The sequence below is a fragment of the Parambassis ranga genome, chromosome 3 (assembly GCF_900634625.1).
Source record: "Parambassis ranga chromosome 3, fParRan2.1, whole genome shotgun sequence".
NCBI classification, from domain to species: domain Eukaryota; kingdom Metazoa; phylum Chordata; class Actinopteri; family Ambassidae; genus Parambassis; species Parambassis ranga.
The window spans coordinates 23789607-23809415 of record NC_041024.1 but is presented as its reverse complement, the minus strand read 5'-3'; the positions used below and the strand labels follow the sequence as shown (position 1 = coordinate 23809415).

The window sequence follows — 19809 nt, the reverse complement described above, 5'->3', positions numbered from 1 at the left end:
GTGCTCTCTGTCAGATAGCAAAGGCTGCACTCTGATTGCTGCGGGTACATGCGAGGTCTGTGTGTGGTCTAATGACGACACACTGTACACAGCATTAGCACCAGGGCTATTGATCCAAGTCGTCACCTCTCTATTTTATACACAACTCATATTTCCAGTCGTAACAACTGGCTGCATTTGTTTTGAAATGTTTTGAATGCTGCTTACACATAACATAAAGTTCAGTTTAATCACTTGGAGTCGGTTAGTGTTGTGCTGTGCGTCATGCTGAACTACAAAACCACAGTAGGATATACAGAAAACTTCACATGGATGTTGCAAATATTTTCAGGGTGTCAGAAACACATGGTCTTTATTCCCCAGATCAAACTTAGGTACGATTTTAGGTAAGATAACACAAAATATTGGTTTTAAAAAAAGTTAGAAAGAACATCACCTCTGAAACTGACGATGATGCTTCTTTTCCCTCACTGAAAATAGACAGTGTCATCTGTAGGTTTATGCATAGACTGTAAGAAATAATGATGCCAACCTTAGATTTCCTTGCGGTAGGCTCCAACTGTAGGCATATTGGTAGCATCATAGTCTACCTGAACTCAGACAAAGAGAGGGAGCACAAGTGAAGCTGAAGTGAGAGTGCAGTTATGGAAGCAGGAAGCAATCTAACCAGCCTGTCACTCAAAGCAGTCATGCCCATGAAATAAAATGATAGTACATTTTTAATAAAATAAATAATTGTATTTTAAATAATTAATAATGATTATTATTTGACAGAATAATAAAACAAAATTTTATTTATAGAGAGGTTTATATGAAGTGACTCATTTTTGGGGACAGCTTCAAGTGGACACTCAATAAACTGCAGTTTTTGGCATTTCTCATGAAGTTTCCACTTGGACAGAATACAGTCAGTTACCGCTGTGATTAGGTGTTAGAATTTTCACCGTCACATGCAGTTCAATGCTTGAAATGTGGCAAACCCTAACCTGCTCTCTTTAAACAATAACAAAAATGTCTCCTAAACTACATTTGTGCCTCTAACTCAAACACTTTTATTAATGGGCTTCCTCCAAGTGTTGAATAGCAGCAGTCACAGCCATAAGGCTACATAGTGAAGGGAAGTTAATCATAGATCTGCTTGACAGTAATGCTTTGAGGCAGACACAACTGTCTGTGAGACAGAGAAGAAAACAGGTTGGATGTTACCTGTCAAACAGACAAAAATCCATCTCATCTCACAACCGGTACATTCTCTATGATGCTCTGCCTCCCTCCGCTGTGCCGCTGGGAGACTGGAGGTGGTGAGGTTCAAAAATACTGTCACAGATTTATTTGTCGTTGCATTAAAGGCAATATTTTCTGGTGTGACTAGCCTTTGCATTTAGCTAAGTCCTTGTAAAAGTAAAGAGGATGGGGAAAATTAAGAGAGTGAACTGAGGAACTTTTTTTTTTTTTTTTTGCTGATTTTGCCTTTCAGTTGTGGTTGCCAGTTATTCCACATCTCATTTGCTGCCACAATAAACCAGACTAAAATGCAAGTGGCCTAGTGTACTTGCACACTTTGTTTCAGCAGTGCAGCTTGCTGGAAAACAAGACCTGCAAGATAACATCAACTGTGCATGTGTGTGGTATGCATTCATGTACTGTTGTAATCAACCATTTTCTCATAGGCAGGGGCTTAAAACACGGTGGATAATGCCGAACAAGTGTCTTACCCTTTCAGGTATTTATTTCAGCTTTTTTACTATTATTACTAACATTATGATAACCTATTTATCAACAAGTATGAATGTATGAATGTTGAAGGAGGATATTCAGAATAAAATCAGTTTCATTTGAGAGGGACACTAATAATCTGCTAATAATCTGGGGAAGTCACTACACTATATGGACAAAAGTATGTGGACACCCACTGTGATGAAGGCTGATGAGGTCAGAACAGGCAAATTCTTCCTCACTGAACTGAGAAGATCATTTCTCTGAGTTTTGTTGTGCCACATTGAAGCAGTTAGTCAAAGAACAGAACTGTTTGTCTGTGAACAGGCACATTTTCAGGACATTTTCCACTAGTTTGTCCATTAAATGTCAGCATTTATTGACTAATTGTTGATAATCAATCAATATTACAAGCAAATGATCAGTTGCAGATCCTGTAAACTGCAACAATACGATTATAGAAATAAAAACAGACCAGCAGTATGCTAAAGTTGCACATGATGTCCATTTACTTTTGGTCACATAGTGTATGTTTGGCTCACACCAGACAGACAACCCACATTCACACCTGGCGAGTCACCAATTAACCTAACTTGGGTTCTGAGCGTGGGCACGCAGGCATGGGGAGAGCAAGTAAAACACAACATTAATCCTTTATTAATCTCCTCTGAGAGTAAAAAGGAGACACAGAGAAAGCTAGCCCAGGAAACCATCCCCGCACAACTCGGTGTGCTTTAAGTTATATTAACGTGTCTCAAGAGAATTTTTTTTTCTCTTCCTCCTCCCTCATTTTTTTCTCAACTGATTAATTTCCCTTAATGAATTATGGGTTCGTTAATTGGTATTTGGATCAAAAATTTTAATATCACCTCATGGTTTGACCTCAGCTAGTTCCAAAATTAAAAATACATACAATACTAAAGGTGAAAATGCGTCCGTGTCTGTCACTCGTTCTCCCCCTCTGAGCTCTCTCTGTGGAAAAAGTGTGAACTAACAAGCGCTCAGCAGCTTGTAACACAAGGGGACATCTACCCCTGTTATTCAAGAGAAGCAGTGGAGTCTGGCCAGACACCACTGCTAAAATGAGTGAGTGCGAGGAAAGGGTGGTGGCTTGTGTGGGGTGGGGGGGTACAGAATGAGTGAGCAACGCTGTATACTGAGTTGCCATTTATAATTGGCCTGCAATGGTAGATGATGGCTGGCATGGACTTTTTTTTTTTTTTTTTTAAACACAATCTGTGTCTGCTGTCGGGGCGATGCATCGCTAATGACAGAAAGCTAGAGTGGTGTGGAAGCACAACAGCGCCTGGTGGCTACAAGGGCAGCTCTCACAAATATGTTAACAATCAGATCGTGGATAGATGATCCCGAACGCCCCGTAGTGGATATGGTATATGGGACAAATGTCAAAAGACGATCAAGCACACGTCTATGAAACGTCTCATTGAATCTCCCTGTTACACCACAGGGGTGGGACCAGGGATCAGGCAGGCAGAACAGGGTGCAGATGCCCAGTCGTGGATAAGGCTTTTTTTTCTATTCCAACAACCCCCACCCCCCCACATCTATTCTCCTTTTCAATGTCTCCTCCATAAACAATGAAAAGTTAATGAAGAGGTAACTTAATGATGTAATGAATATGGCGGCACCCAAGGTCAAAACTGGCTACAGTCTGGGCACAAGATGAGGGGCCAGGTGATAACACATGGTTTTATATGCCTCTCTCCCACAGTCACACACACACACATTATTGTCAGCTGGCATTGAAAGAACAATCCTCTGGTTTTGAATTGTTGCAGTGGTATCTTCTGTCTGTGATGGAGGAGGTGTGTGTGTGTGTGTGCGTGTTTGTGTGTGCAGGGATAGAGGGATAAGAGTGTTTGAAGTACTGTGGGTGGCGAGAGTGTGCACTTTTTTGTGTGTGTTTGTGGCATATGTGTGTGGTTGACAGTACAGGGACTTGTTCTGATGTTGGAGCTGGTGATTAAAAATTGAAAAGGTTTGAATGACACAGTAGAGAGTTTGGCGGATCCAGGTACGATCGATAGAGCTCTGGTGAATGGCCACTATCCCTGCTTGTTGGCCTGGAGAGCACTTGGGAATGTACTGGTGTGTAAGTATGTGTGGGGTGTGTAAGCTATGCCTTTAAACAGTTCGACTTTAAACACAGGCTGGTTTTCTTGCAGCACAGTAATTTGACTTTTTTTTGTTGCTTTTTTTTTGCTTTGTTTGTCTTTCCACGTTGTTAGAAAATATCTGGATTTGTGTGAGCGTTTGTCCAATACTGGCTGTTTTTATCCCTGACAGTAAAGAAAACCTAACACCTGATCCAAAGCAAATAAAAAAGAAGCTGTGCACGTAAAAGAAAAGGAAGGATGAACAGAGAGAGAGAGAGGGAGAGAGAGGACAGACGTTCTTTGCTCATGGCTTACCCGGCAGCCAGGTGCTCGTCGTCTTCGATCTGTTTGGCCTCCGCCTGGCTAAAGAAGTGTCTATCCCTCACTTTATCCCCATCTAGCCTCTCATCTCCTTATGGGGGGAGGGGAGCAGGAGACAGTGGAAGTGCTTGAATGGAGTGGATAGAGGAAGTAAAGGATAGGAAAGAACACAGTCTGTTCAAGGGAGGATTGGTGCACCTTCAGTCTGCCCTGACATTTACAGTCAGTACAGAGTTATCCCCTTTTAGCAGGCAGTGGAGGTTTGCCATAGCCCAGTCAACTACAAATAACACTTTACACCTTGGATAATAGATTGCTTTGTTTGTTCATATTCAACGACTCAAACAAGAAATTAAAGTGGCCACTTGAGCCAGTCTGTCCCCCATAGACTTCCATGTTAAATGTTGGCAGGAAAAATGCCACAACTTCCATACATGCTCCACTCCTATAGACTGCATTATGTTTTCATAAGTGGAAGTTAGCATCTCATGGGTTCCTTCAACAAATGCCCAATAAGAGTTTTCTATTAGCTCTAGTATTACCGCAGATAATAAGAACAAACCTTTATGACAACCTTTGCAAATGAACACTGCTTTTATGACTTTTGAAGCATGCTGTGAATGAATGTGTTGCTCCATATTGCTAGAAACCACCTTATTTAAGATAGGTGGCCGTTAGACTGTAGGATAGTGTATAAATGCTAACACATTTGCAGGTTTTACAGCGTTCTATTCCAGTGGATTTACAGTGAGTTACGTGAACTCAGGTGCTGCCAAAATGGCGGCAGCTGTAAAGCTGCTTTTTGCTAATTTATGGGTGACGTCATGCAACATTTGCCCATCTTTACTTGTAGGCTATGGACATAATAGTGTGTCTGCATGAAACAGCCTGTATTTTTATTGTTGGTTAGGTGACAGGCAAAAATAACTTTCAATGTAATAAATCTTTACTATTATTCATCAGATATATAAGACCCTTATCCCTTATAAATAATAGTATTTTTGCACTCTTGCTGCAGTTTACCCAAAATGCACCTGCTCTGATTCAGAATCTAAAAGTCAGTAAAAGTAACACTAACTACACTCACAACAAATAAACAGCCTGATGCAGGAGCACAGGCAGTGGGCATTGTAAATGTCATCTTGGGTTCCTTTCAGAAGAAAAATGCTTTTGCAGATTCATTCTTTCTCACTTGAATCTTCAGGGAGGATAAGAATGTTTTTTCATATGTGCTTCTCATCATGACGCTATCGCAGAGCGTTTAATACACTGCAGCTTTTCTGCTGTCGTGGTGTGTGGTTGCTCTGCTCTTAGTATGTGAAAAAGTAATGGTGAAAAAGGTCATTGATCCTTTATACTAAATATTTCTCCTTTAATATTTCTATTAAAGGAGAAACATGACGCATACCGCTGTTATATAACATCTCTTTCCTGTGTTGCACTGATGTTTGTAAGTCCGATGAGGCGTAATTAATCCTTCTAACCTAACTCATTGATTCTTGTATGTTGCAGCATCTTTGTGGCTCAGCGTGCTGCGTAGCTATACTTGCTCACAACCTTTGCCATGAGTCATCCCCCCCCCCCTCTGTCTCGCAGGTTTTTCCTGTCAATCTCTTCCTTGTGTGTGTTCTAAAAGCAGAATACACTAAACTTAGCATCCCCAAGGCAATCTGTGATCCATCCGATCTGCTGGACAGCAGGCACCGGCACTGTAAGGCACTGTAAGATATTGTATTATAAGCATGGATGCTCTATTATTAGATGATAAGAATAGAATATCTGCTGTGAGTGTTTCATGAAGGTCAAAGAACTGAATCAGGAATATTTTAGCAGTGACACGGACTGTTTTGTATGTGATGTGTGTCGTCACACAGGTTGCAAACTGTGCATCCAGAATGTGGATTTAAATAAGGACCTCACAAGGAGGAGAAGATAAGCACTACCACTAGTCCTCCGTACCATGTCCAACTTTGAGCTGCAGTCAAATCAGAAGTGCAAACATATGTGTAAACTAACGCCGTATGACCACATCAGCTGATTTCTATATAAGGAAATGTTGTAGACTATCATCAGAGGGCTCAATATGATGCTCATATCTCGCACATTCGATCTTCTAAGTAGCAGCGATAGCCTTGAAAGAAATGCCTGTGTAGTGCCGTGTTAACTCAGGGTCATTTTCATAAAATGTAAACACTCAATCTCTCCATCAAATTCCATTAAACCCTGCAAGAACACAAACACACACTCCAAAAAAGAAGCCCCCAAGCAGTGGCATTAAACAAGTGCTCTCATTTGGACATAAATAGTGTGATCTTACTCCCATAAATCACGCTGAGATTGTACATTTGGTCCCAGGAAAAGGCTTCAGGTTCACACACCCCTTCTGTAAACAGGTTTCTCCTTCAGACTCTCACATCTTCAGTGTGAGTGAGTGTATGTGAGTGTGTGTGTTACTGGGCTCGAGTCTTGCTGTAATCAAAAACAATAACTGCTCAAAGCGTAAACTCTTCCAACACCACCCACCCCTCCACACGCCCCTACCCTCTCCTTGAAGTATGAAATAATATTCTGTGTGTGGGCCCCGGCCGAATGCTGAGAACGCAAACATTTTACAATAAAGTTGTTTAAATAAAGGCCTTGGCATAGATGGCTGGGAGATAGAGGACATGCTGCGTTAATTACAAGCCCCCGTTAAAATAAACCGCCAGCATAAAATATGACTCTCTCTCTCATTCTTGGGGATTTGAACCTATAAAATATCAGCGAGGTGTGTACCTCAGATGTGCTGTTTGGAGACCAAACACAACAGCAGCTCCTCTGGTTGGAGTAAGAAAGACAGAAGAGTGAGAGAGTGCGAGAGAGAGGGAGGAATGGGGGCAAGAGCTGCAAAAAACACAACAGAGCTCTACAATCAACAAAGAAAGCAGTGTTTATTCTGCATTTAAAGACTTATGAATTCTTCTCGCCCCCGCCTTGCCACTGCATGGCATTAACTGAAAGGGAAAATAGCCCCGTTAAGCACCAGGTTTATTATTCTTCAAACTCTTGTCTGAAAAGTAATATGCTTTAAAGGCACAGTAAATGTACTGGTGCGCTCTCACCCCTGTATCTGTTTCAGCCTTTCCCTTACCAAGCAGTACGTCTGCATGTGTGTGTGTGTGTAAGTGAGTAAAGTTACATTGAAAAGAGAGGAGGCAGAGAGATGGATTATTTTTCCTGAAGTGTGGACTTAAGTTTCTGCTCCGTGCTGCTGGGTGGCCCTCTTCGCTTTAGCCGTGTTAACATAAGAATAGAGTGGTGGCCAGGAGATGAGGGAGGGGAAGGAGGGGCCGGGTAGCTGGTTTAAATTATTCTGCGCCTCTGCTGCTGCATAGCAGGAGCTGTTGTTATCCACTTAGAACATCAGACGATTTGTTCCTTCTCCCTCACTCTTCTCTCCTTCTCTCAACCCCGTGGGCGTCTTTATTCAGGACCCTTTGTACCAGTGTTATGTTATAATGCTTCTCCCGGCCAGGGTGTACCTCACTCCTCTGCAGTAGTTCAAAAAAAGGAAAAAAATCCTCTAAAATCTAGTAGATCAGGATGAGTGACCATGTCCTGAAAAGTCTAAAAAAAACTCTCCTGGCCGTCATCCAAGTTCAGTGACGATGGCCATGACGCTTGCAGGCCCAGATGAGGAATGCAGTTATGAGGAGATGTTTGTATACATTCAGCCTGCGCCTTGGAAAGCAACGATGGCGGTTGAGCACAGCTTAAAGACATCTGGATGCGATGAAATGCCATTTGTCTAAACAATCAAGAGTCTTACCAAAACCACCCAATGCGCACTGTGCTTTTAGTACATACTTGTGCAATGTGCTTCCACAGAAAAGGGATATTGACAAATATTTCATTGCGACAGCCTCATGGGAGCTCGATTTTGTGTTGTAAACATTAAAAAAAAACGAAAAAAAAAACGTGAGGGGCCCCAAGTTGATTTTTGAATGGGGGAGGGTGGGTGGATTTGATGATAAATAAATAAGATTGAAATCTAAATACAAATTGTCGACAATAAGCGCTCATATTTTCAGTTATTGCGTCACCTAGAGTGTGAGAATGAACACAGACGCACAATGAAACATCAGCTGTCAAAAGAAATGCCACACCTTTAGATTTATTTTCCAATTAATTCCATTTAAACAAATGGTCTTGGCCAGTGTTTTTGCTATGCCACTAGTGTGTGTGTGTGTGTGTGTGGGTGTGTATATATGGTGGTGGTGGTAGTGAAGGGGGCAGACAGACCTGACTAGGATAATAAGCGTCATGGAATCTAATCAGATTTCTAAGAGGAATTGATTGTTGTGAGGCAGCCGGTGCAGGAGTGGGGTTGACAATAAGCTGAAATTTAAGTGTTAATTTTTATGCTAATCCTCTGGCATCTCCGTGTGATGCAATTTGGTCCAGCAGCCCCTTGACTTTGCGCCGCAGATATGAAATTGTCCCGCGTACAGAGAAAATGTCAGCTTGCCAGACCCTGAAAGCTTGTAATTTATTAGGTATGTTTCTATTAGTATGTGTCACAGTTGTTAGAGAGCCACATGCGCAGGCAGGCAGCCACACCACCTCGCTCTCTCCCTCTCCCTCCCTTCCCCTCTCTTTCTCTATATCTCACTCGTTCTATTACTCTATGCCAACTTGCCTCATCCTCCCTTCTCTGTCTCTTTTCTCTCTCTCTCTCTCTACACATTGGCATCCATTTCTTTAGCATGTCATGCACACACACACACACACACACACTATGCATGTTCTTAAGATGGTCTCAGCTCAGTGGCTGCTACACTGGGGCCTTAATGTATTATCATATATCGGGTGGTCCTTGCCCCCTGGACAAAAGGCTTTTTAGTACAATTTAATGACATTCCTAAGAATTTGTGTGTGTGTGTATGGGAATGGGTGTTGAGGGGGGAGTGATAGTGGGGTGCAAGAGAGAATAAAAGAGAGACAGAAGGGGGGGAAGACAAAAAAATAAAAAGAAAGGCAGAGGCCCAGATGAAAATAGCATCTGTGTTTTTCATGGCTCACCCATGCAAACATTACCGTGTACAATGCGTGACTTTTCCTCCCTCAGTCTGTCTGTGCTGGTCCATCTCTACCTGCAAGTTGTGTGGTGTGGACAGAAATTATTGTCTGTCTGTACAGTGGAAGTCAGAGATGTACAATCCTCAAACATGGCTTGAAATCATAGCACTAATTAGTCACTGTATTTGCATTCTGTATGTTTTATTACTATTGGCTAAGTCTGCCTCTTCCTGTGTGAGATTCAGATCGCATACCCATGCACAAGAGATTCACAGTTAATAAATTGTATGTGTGCTGGACATGATGCAGAAGACCAAGTCGGTGCATCTGCACTTTTTTATGTTTTAATGTATAAAACATCTCCGGACAGATCTTTGAAAGCCAATAAAGTATCCTAAAATATATGTTTATGTCAACAGCAGATAGGAAAGAAGGAGTTTGACATAAAAACGACAAGGAAATGTATCTGTGACTGCTGGATTAGATTTAGGATTTACTCATCAGATTCTTCAGATTTCTGACTTTTTAGCCTCCGAATTTTGACTTTAATCTTTGAATCTATTGAAAACCAAGTGTTCTGCCACAAAAATTTGTTTGTAAAACTCAAAGAAAAAATTGATAAAATCAGAGGTTTTATGAGGGATCTCTCAAAAATAATCTGATAATCTGAAACGGAAGGATGACTAATCTCAGAATACTGGATTTTAATCAGAATTCAGAGTACAGTGAGTACAGTGTTTCAGAGAACAGACATCTGAGGGGAATTTCATAGACATAATCTCCGAATTCTGACTTATTCCCTAGTATTTTGAGATATAATCCAGAATTCAAATATAACAAAAGAAAAGAAAGAAAGATAAACAACTCAGTTTTATCTGCAAAGGATAACACTGGAAAGAAAAATCTAGAAATATGATACTAATAATGAAATACAAACATTCAGCTGTCACTTGTATAAATGTTACTTTACACCACCACCTGTTAGTAAAAAAATGCAGAAAAAGAACCAGACAAACAGTGAGTTTCACATTTTTCCCCTATTTTCTCCTCCACTGTATTCTATGTTTAGTCACCTTCCACTTTATGTTTAAACACTGATAAAATCGCTGTGCTCCCTGCTCATGTGTTGAGTGGTACTAGAAAGCCAGTCAAAACTGTACTCAGTGGGCCCAGAAAACACACTGAAAGGTTTGGATGCAATTCACATATAGGTCAATTAAATGCAACAACATCTGCTCTCTCCCTACCATTTGCATATAGCATTCATATGTTAATGATGTCCCTTGTTTTTTTTTTTTTTTTTTCTGCATGTGTGTATGTGCATGTGTGTTTGCGTGTGCTATTTGTTTCTCTCTTCTTTTTTTTCCTCCTGTACTTCCTCTCCCCTCCTCCCAGTCTCTTTGTATCGCCAAACAAAAAGAGATGCTGAAAATTTGGATTCATACTTCCCTTTTTGAAAAAAACACAGATACGCCCGTCCTATTTTCACTTCCTCTCGCCTAACGATTAAAGGGGAGGTTAGACGAATGCCACAGTTGTTCCATTGCCATGCCCCTGATTTCGACAAGAAGCCCCTTTAACAGCAGAGAAGGCGAGGCCCTATCTCTTCCCCAAGCAGCTTAATGCCTTATAAATCAATGATGACACAGATGGACTAGCGATAATCTATTTAGAATGCCTCACAGCAAATATTGTTGTGCAGATGATTAGACAGCCAGTTATTTTAACTCCGACCCCTAAACCCAATCTTCTGCTTCTCATAATGCTCCTCAGATTTATAGCAGTAATTTGGGCTTTGACATTTTTCTTATTTGAATAAATTTGGGGAAAAAGAAAAACAGATGTAGAAAATGGTGAAAAGTGAAATCAGGTTGTGCCAGGGTAGTGTGTGTGTGTATGTGTTTTTGTGTATGTGTTTGGGTGGCATGGGCAGCTTGAGGAACAAAAGACACTGGTGCTGGTGTCTCTGCCAAGGCCATAATGATAAGGCATGTTTCTTCAAAGATGGGGGAGGCAGACCTTTAACAAAATTGTATCTCCAGGGCATTTTGTGTGTGTGTGTGTTAGACTAGTCTAGTGACACAAGGGGGGTTAATGGCAATCCAGGGTCTCTGCCCCTTTTCATGGTCGATGGGTCTCAATTTAGCGTGTGAGGAGGAGGAGGAGGAGGAGGAGGAGGAAGAGAAGAGGAGGAGCTGGAGAAAATAAAAAAGAACAGAGGAGGAGTGCAAAAATGAAGTGGAGGTTGTCAGACGTGGCAGCTGGTTGGAGGCCCTGATAAATATAAGCCCTTATTGATCGGTTGAAAATGAAAGATCCCAGAGTGGCGTGCAGTATTTAGCTTCTTGTCTGCCTCGCGTCAGTGGTGGCCTTGCCTTGGAGGGATAGATTTTCAGCTGTGCCTCCGGGCACCGCAGCGCCCCGGCTTTGATTTCATCTTTAACCTTTTTCAGCTGCGTTCCCTTGACCTCTGAAGCAAGCGCTTACTGAATTTGTTAGATTTCCATCTTGACATCGACCCCCCCACCCCACCCCACCCCACCCCTTCCTGCCACCTCATGCTCGTCTTCCTTTCCACCCATCACTGTCTTCTTCTTCGTCTTCTTTCTTCTTCTTCGTCTTCTCTTTTTCTTTGCTGCATCCCTTGTCCATTTTCCTCCTCACCTCTCAGGTCTATATTTCATTATCGCCTCCTCTTCTAATCTTACCCCCAGGTGGCCATTCCAGTAAGCAGTAGTCAGTGAGGAGTGACAGTGAGAGGCCTCTTGATCCTAAGGTTGTGGACCAGTATGCAGTTGGTGTATTAAGGTAAGTAGTTTCTTCCTCAACCTGCAGCCTTAACTTGCACATTTTCCACATTTTTTTTGCTTCCTCCCGACTCCGAAGCCTGTAAAATATTTGCTCCCCGCACTGTAAGGATAAAAGAACAAGACGCATATACACACAAATGCACACATACACTCACACATTCCAACTGTTCGTCGTTCACTCACCATTTAGTCTTATCCCCAAAGGCACTCTGTCTTAAACCAAAACACACACACACACACACACAGACAGTCACACGGCTACAGTACACTGCTGCTATGTGCGCAGACAGAACTTGTAACAATCTGGATTGTGATAATCTATGATAATCATCCACCACATGCCACCTAAAAACGCACATGGGTGGCATTCAACACCCACACTGGCACATTGCTTCAGCGTATCTCGTCTCCCTCTGCCGCTTTCCCCAATGTCACTACCTCCAGCGTCAATGTCACCACTCTGCTCCTTATTTCTCTTTTATGTATGAGAAGGCTTGCACTATAACACACACTGCGACGGGTGGGGAGGGAAAAAAAAAGGACCGAATCTTGAACAATTTATGTTTGGCATTAGTGTAATTGAATCCAACTCGTATATCAAAGTAAGAAAGTTGCGAGGTGTGGGTGATATAAATGCAAGGTAGGGATCCATGAAAACACAAGACCTGTCCCTCCCCTTTCCCTTGTCTCTTGAACAATGTCTCCCATCTCTTTTTTTATTCACCCCCCCCCTCCCCTCCTTTAGCTAGATGGATGATAAATTCCCAGCTACAGAGCCAGCAACAGCTGTTGGCAGACAGGCCTGATATGAGAATAGCAGCATAGGATGAGCAGGCATTAAAAATTAATATGCTATTTAGCCTAGGTGTATTTTAGGTATTTGACATTTTCATGTCTGGGACAGACTAAATTTATTCATAGTACCAAAAAAATAATAAAATAATAAAAAATGTAAAAAAAAAAAAAGAATGGGTGTAGCGATGAAGGAGGGTGATGCAGGGAGCACTAAGTGAAGGCCGTTTGGGTTTTTATGGTCACCATGTTTCACTTTGCCTCCCACCGCAGTGATCCGTGTGTTACGAGTATGACAATGCCGGGGGTAATTGTTGACCAGCAGATCTACTTATGGAAGATCTAGTTGTTCAAACAGTACAGTGATGTGAAGTGTTTTCTATCAGAAGCAATGACGGAAGTGACATCCTGAAGGAATTGCTTCAGATCAAACATGCACTCGGACTACAGGATGAACTTATTAAATTTCATTGGTCAAAGGTCACTGTGACCTCTCAGCCTGTATTTGTGAACATGATATGTCATGAACGCCTGGAGGGAATTTCTTCAAATTTGGCACTAAATCTTACTTGAACTTTAGAAAGACTGAGATTCGGTGGTCAAAGGTCAGTCTGACCTCACAAAAGAACATTTTTTCTTTTGGCCATAACTCAAGATTTCGATAGTTAATTATGGCAACATTTCATGCAAATATCTAATAAGGTAACATGAGAAGGTCAAAGGTCAACTTGACTGTGACATAAAAATGGTTTTTGCCTTTACTTGGATGTAAACTAGAACTCGGGGGCAGTATGTAACCTATAGGTCAGAAGACTCATAACCTGTTGCTAGTTGTTGAAAGTGGTTGTAAAGGTTTAAGATGATTCAGGTTGTTGTACATGTTTTTTAAGTTGATACCATGCAGTTCCTTGTGTCGCCACTTGGGGATGGTTTTACAAGTGAGTCGTTTCCTTAATATAACTCACTCAATTATATAAAATTAATCATAGAAAAGGACTGCTCTGAGTTGCAGTTCTCATACCAACACAGATTAGAACCACCTCACCACTCTGCTCCACCTCTTTACCTGTATTTGGAATAATAAGGAGGCATATTCATGTGTGTGTTGACAATGATTGATCGTCCATCCTTTTTATCCTTTCTGTTAGTATAACTACAAACAACTTTATCACATAGTTCAAGGTAGGGGATACTCTGTTGACCTTTTATACATGTTTTGGGTTGGTATCATATTAACACTTACCTTTAACAGGTGACTTTGAATGCAACACAAAACCGACATCCCAAATTTGGAATTTTGGCCTTAGCTTTAAACTCAGCTTTAGTAACGCATTTTATATTACGTAAGACAATCAGAAATGTAAACTTTATACAGTATTCTGTTTATGTTGTTTACTGTCTGGCTATGTCCTGACCGCTCATATACATACATGTACAGTATATCGAAAGGGAGAGAGAGGGTGAGATGGAGTGATAAAGAGAGAGAGAGAGAGAGAGAGAGAGAGAGAGAGTACTGACCTAGGATGGCCCTACATATACATCCGCTTGCAGGGCCATCCGAGGTCAGTACTCTCTCTCTCTCTCTCTCTCTCTCTCTTTATCACTCCATCTCACCCTCTCTCTCCCTTTCTCCCTTTCGCTTTGGTGATTAATGGCTAATGCTAGTACATCTCTATATCCCTCCTCATCCTTCCCTCACTAATCGTTGTGAAATCTTAGACATGGCCTGGATTTTGGTTCCTACAGAAAAAGTTATTGGATTGGTTAGGGCGGCAATTTCCACCTCCCACCGCATCCATATCTGTACTTCCTCCTTGATATGCTATGGCTTTCATGTCTTCGCCTAGCTTAAAAATAGCACATATTTTTACACCTTTGCTCTGTGTTCATCAGAAAAAAATTAGGTCGTATGGTCAGGAGAGAAACAGTGTCCTCCTCTGTGGGTGCGATCCAATCCTCTCACGGTTTATGGCACAAAACTATCATGTTACAAATTCATGTTTTCTGTTCGAAGCACTGTGCAATGAATTGATCGTATCATTTTGGTTTTTGAAGATCGACAACCACAATTCATTCAGACAAAATATATGATATGATCACTAAGTATATACAATATGTTACTAGATATAGTATAAAGCAGGGGTGTGATCCAGTCAACATTAAAAACAGACATGCCTGTTGTAGAGTGAAAGTTGAGGGCATGATAAGATTTCTTATTTCAGTCTATTTACACTGTGTTCCAAATTTCTTAAGTAGGATTGTAAAATAAACAGGTACCTTTTTGGAGAAAGTTTTTTTTTCTCTTTTCTAATATATGTTTAGATAACTCATATCTATCTCAGATAGGACTGTTAATTAGTTTGGCAGATGATCTTAATTGAAGGGAAACCTACTTAAAGAGGCTGTTCCACATTATTAAGCAAGTCACAGTTCTCGTGCAATATGGAGAGGAAGAAAGGATCTTTCTCAAGAACAGCTTGAATACTATGAAAACCATTTATATTTGGTAAAAACTCATTGAAGATCGTACAAACGTGAAGCGAGCACAGACAGAGTTTGCTCAGATAAAGGCTTTTAAAGGAAAGTTTCCATTGGAAATGCTAAAGAAGTTACCAGTGAGCAGCAAACGGTGCAGTGGCCTCTGAAAAAAAAAAAAAAAGATTGGAAGCTAAGATATAAATTGTTGTAATCAGCAATGCTGTGAGTTGCGGGTCTAGGAAATGGCCAGCCTGTTCCTACAAGATGTGAGGTGAGCTAAAAAGTGGCATGTCATAGGGTGGTGAGAGGACGGCTGCCCTTTAGGATCCTTCAACTTTGTCAAAATGCCCACTGTGGGACACGTGCAGTCCTAAACTGACCACTGAGTGCCATTTCTAAAAAGAACAATGTAGCATGCTTAGCTGGACAAAGCACCAGTGATTTTTTTTTGTGGCTTGGTTCATTGCTATGGAAATAAACAGATTAAAAAATAGCTGACCCTGACCAGAAACACACAGAAACACACAATGTTACAGCCAGAAAGGCACATCTGGGTGTCATAGCTACATTTTCTTAACACTAAGTACATTTTGAGAGGCATTTCCATCTACCAATAAGATGAGTCCTGCCCCCAACACCATATATGATCATATACATAACTGTGAACATGCTTTAAAAAAGAACATCTGTGAGGTAGTTCATAGCTTTAGGCGGTAGTACTGGGAGTTTAAATGAATTGAGATCAATGCTTACAGCATTCTCAGTATATATCATTAATATTTATGTTTTAAACTTAATAGAAAGAAATACAATAAATAAATAATAACAAGAAAGTCAGTACTTCTGGCACTGTGAATCTTTTTCCTTTAGAAATATTGACTCGTAAATTTATAATTGAATTTTTCTCCACCTTAAATTGGTCGTAGTTACACATTGAATGAACATTATACAGTAATTTAAAATTCTCCATGAAAATGTGGAAATGGTAGTGGATAAATGGATGAAAGGGCTGAGGTGACTAAAAGCCGGTTTAAACACTTGTAATCACACCCACTAGGCACGAACCTGTGCTCCCCTCACTGAATGTTCACACTCACTAACAGTGTCACAACAAAGCAACATCAGTATCACGTCTCATTGTCTTTATACCTCTGGTTTAGCAATTACTCATCTTCGACCTCTTTCCTCCTGCACCCCTCATTTCACTCCTTTTCAACTCTTTGTCTGTTAATTTCTCTATTTTCCTTTCATTTTATTTTCTCACTTTCACCCTTCCTCTCGCCTCTTTCACTCCATTTACATAGCTTCCACACTTGGCAGAAACTTCCCCTTTGCCGTGCAGCATAGTACTGTATATACACCGACTGTTATTACCTTGGGGAACGTTTAGCAGCTCCGTGTTTAACACCATAACCTCCGCTACATCAGCAGTGGCAACAGAGTAGAAAAACCCGGGAGGTGGAAACCAGAGACGGCTCCTGTTAGGCGAGCGTTCAACTGATCACCACAATAAAGACGACAGGAGGGAGAGAGAGGAGGCTTGTAACACGTCTGCTTTATTTCAACCTATTGGATGATCAGTGATTCTTAAGTGGAAGGATAATTTCTTGCGATATCTCTCACTACAAAGTAAACAGAAATCAAAGCCCTTCACGCTCCGAGACAGACGCACTATATGAAAGAAACTATCTTAACAACCTCCTTCATTTCTGCTCCTTTTTTGTCCTTCTGTACTTCCCATTGATTTCCCGTAACTAGTGTTAAGTGAAACTATTTGAGACACAATGGATCCACTTGACTTTCTCAGTAAGACGCAGGTTGTTATTGGCTGGTCCCTCAGACAGTGATCAGACTTGATTTGATATCTCTTAATAAATTAAAAGTTACATTAAGATCAAGTTGATTTTTTTTTTCCCTGGTGAGTTGTTGCCAGTTTGTGTGATTCTCAAAGTGTCACAATAAGCCGTTGAGGCTAGCATATGTCACTCCCTGTCATTCAAAATAACCCCCCTCCCTCATCTGGCTAACATATTGAATTCATCAACCAGCCCCCACCTTATCCGCCTCACCACTAACTCCCCTCTTCTTCTTCCTCATAGTGATGTGTGTGTTGATATCTGTCACACTATGGGTAGGCCTGGGTGGGGGGTGGTGGTAACTCGACAGATAACAGGACTACCAAAGGAATCAAAACTGAGTTATGTCCATCAATGTACGTGCGAGACAAACAGTGACAGCATCTTGGGCAGGGGAGGGTTAGGCGCTGAGATATAAGCTCTTATGTGTGTGTGTGTGTGTGTGTGTGGTCTAGATTTCACCCTTTTGCCCTCTCCGTGCCCTGGCCTACAACTTCCTCATGTGAGATGGATAAGCAGAGGGATGAAAAAAAGAAAAAAAAAGATTTTTAAATAGCCACAAAAAGGCCAAATGTGCTACCGGAGTAACTTCCAGTATATTAGCAACAAAAGCCCCCCCACCACCACCACCACCACCTCGTATCCTCTGTCCTTCCTCCCAGCACCCGCCGCCCCCCACTCCCCCACTCCTCCTCCTTTGTGGCATTGCTCGCCTGCCTCGGCAAGTTTCCTGAATTAAACTGCCGGCTTCCTGTTCTTTTATATGCACAGCCACATCTGGGGAGCCCGCTCACAGGGCCCTGCCTCTTAATAACAATCACCTTCCCTTTCACTCGGCCCTGATTGTTTCTAATTCGCCCTGACAGATAGTAGCTGACAAGCCGCCCGCGCCTCCCTCCTTCCGTGACCCGAGCTCACTCAGCACACTTATAAGGCCTGTCATTTTTAATATTTGATTTTCACTTCGTAAAAAGTTATGTGTTTTAGAGCTGCCACAGACACCCCACCCCCCGACAAAATCACATAATGAAATCACTATTTAACTGAAACCACGTCCAATGGCCGTCCCTCCCTTCCCTCCCTTCCCTCTCCCTTTCTCGGCCGCTTCATCCCCTTTTTAAGCCTCCTGCTCTCCATCTCCTCTTCCTCCTCTTTCATTAATTGTCTTTCTTTTCCCTCTCTCATCATTTCCACCTTCTCCCTTCTTTCTGTCTCTTTCACTCAATCTCTTCCTCTCGTCTCCCCCAGTTTATGAAGACACAGCCAAGTGGGAGAATGTAGCGGCGGGGAACGCGCAGACTTGCATGTAAGCTAACCCCACATTCATTCAGGTGTATACAGTAAGAAAGGCAGGCGGCTGTACGTATCAACAAATAAACACTTCCATCCATCAGACAGGCTCCCAGCATCATTTGCTTTCTATTGATTCCCATTAAAGATATATAGAGCCGTGTAAAATGCATATCAGGTAGGCTGATCGTTAAATGAAAGGATGGATTCATCGACAGCTTGACGGATGACATTTTGCCGAGCGATCTATACAGGCCTTCAATACAAATTCAATTTGGAGGTTAAGACAAAGAAAAGAATGAGGCAGTAAAGGTAGAGAAGCAGAGAAGGAAAATGATAAGACAGTAGACAGGCAACGGGGTATACTACACATTCTACCGTGTTTTTTTTCCCTTTTGTGTATCTTAAACCAACATTTGGTGCCCCTCGGTCCAGTGTGTGTGAAGTAATGACCAATAATTAGCAACCCGGAACCAAGAGGGATCGCCATGAAATTATAATTAGTTAATAATAATGTTTTATTTTGACTCCAAAAAGATCAACCTAAAGGCAACTGTGTGCAACGTCAATTTCCTTTCTTGTTCACTTCAGAAGCATGAATGCTGCTGCAACACCTTCTCCAACATGCGTCCTATTGTCCACAGCGTTATTGACATGGTATTATAAGATGTGCTACAACCTTGCACAGGTACAGATAAGGACAAATTTTTTTTTAAATCTGCACACCCAAATTTTGAGCATATCAGTAATACTTCAGAGGGTCACATGGTTGTTTCTGAGAAGGTAATCTGACCTCACTCAGGTTTTACACTGGATGCCAAACAATGCCCCACGGGACTGAAATATGACTCTGAAATAACTTTGCTCTGTTCTGCTGTTTAACTCATAGAAAAAAAATGTTGGCATGACTAAATATCACCATTATCTTAGAATTTCAACACACAAGTTGTCTAATGTGCATCTATTTATTAGTTTTTAATGCTTAAAGCTAACTATACCTTAACTTGTGGTATCTGCACTAGCACATAAATACAGTTTTTTACAGTTATCTGCTGATGGGATCAGGCCGTGAGTCGTTGGGGTCATGAAGTTCACGCTAACCTACAAACAAACTGCTCCCATCCACTCTGCTCTCTGAAGGCCACTTATCATTATCCTAATATTGAGTACACCCCATGTTGCTTAAGCAGATTAAAGTGACTCACATTCTCCTCTGTTGCCCTGTGATGGACTGGCGACCTGTCCAGGGTGTACCCCGCCCCTCGCCGTAGATAGCTGGGATAGGCTGCAGCCCCCTCGTGACTGTGTACTACAGGACAAAGTAGGTCTAGAATACACAATTGGATGGATGGATGGTTGGACATTCTCCTC

At 41.6% G+C, this 19809-nt stretch overlaps 1 protein-coding gene across 2 annotated transcripts in view; it reads left to right on the top strand.

Moving 5' to 3' along the window:
* znf536 (zinc finger protein 536) overlaps positions 1–19809 on the top strand; it is a 170853-nt gene that overhangs the window by 53303 nt on the left and 97741 nt on the right. For both annotated transcript variants that reach the window (XM_028402376.1, XM_028402375.1), the window contains exon 4: positions 11927–12020. The gene's annotated coding sequence lies outside the window, so the exon portion shown is untranslated. The remainder of the gene's footprint in view (positions 1–11926; positions 12021–19809) is intronic.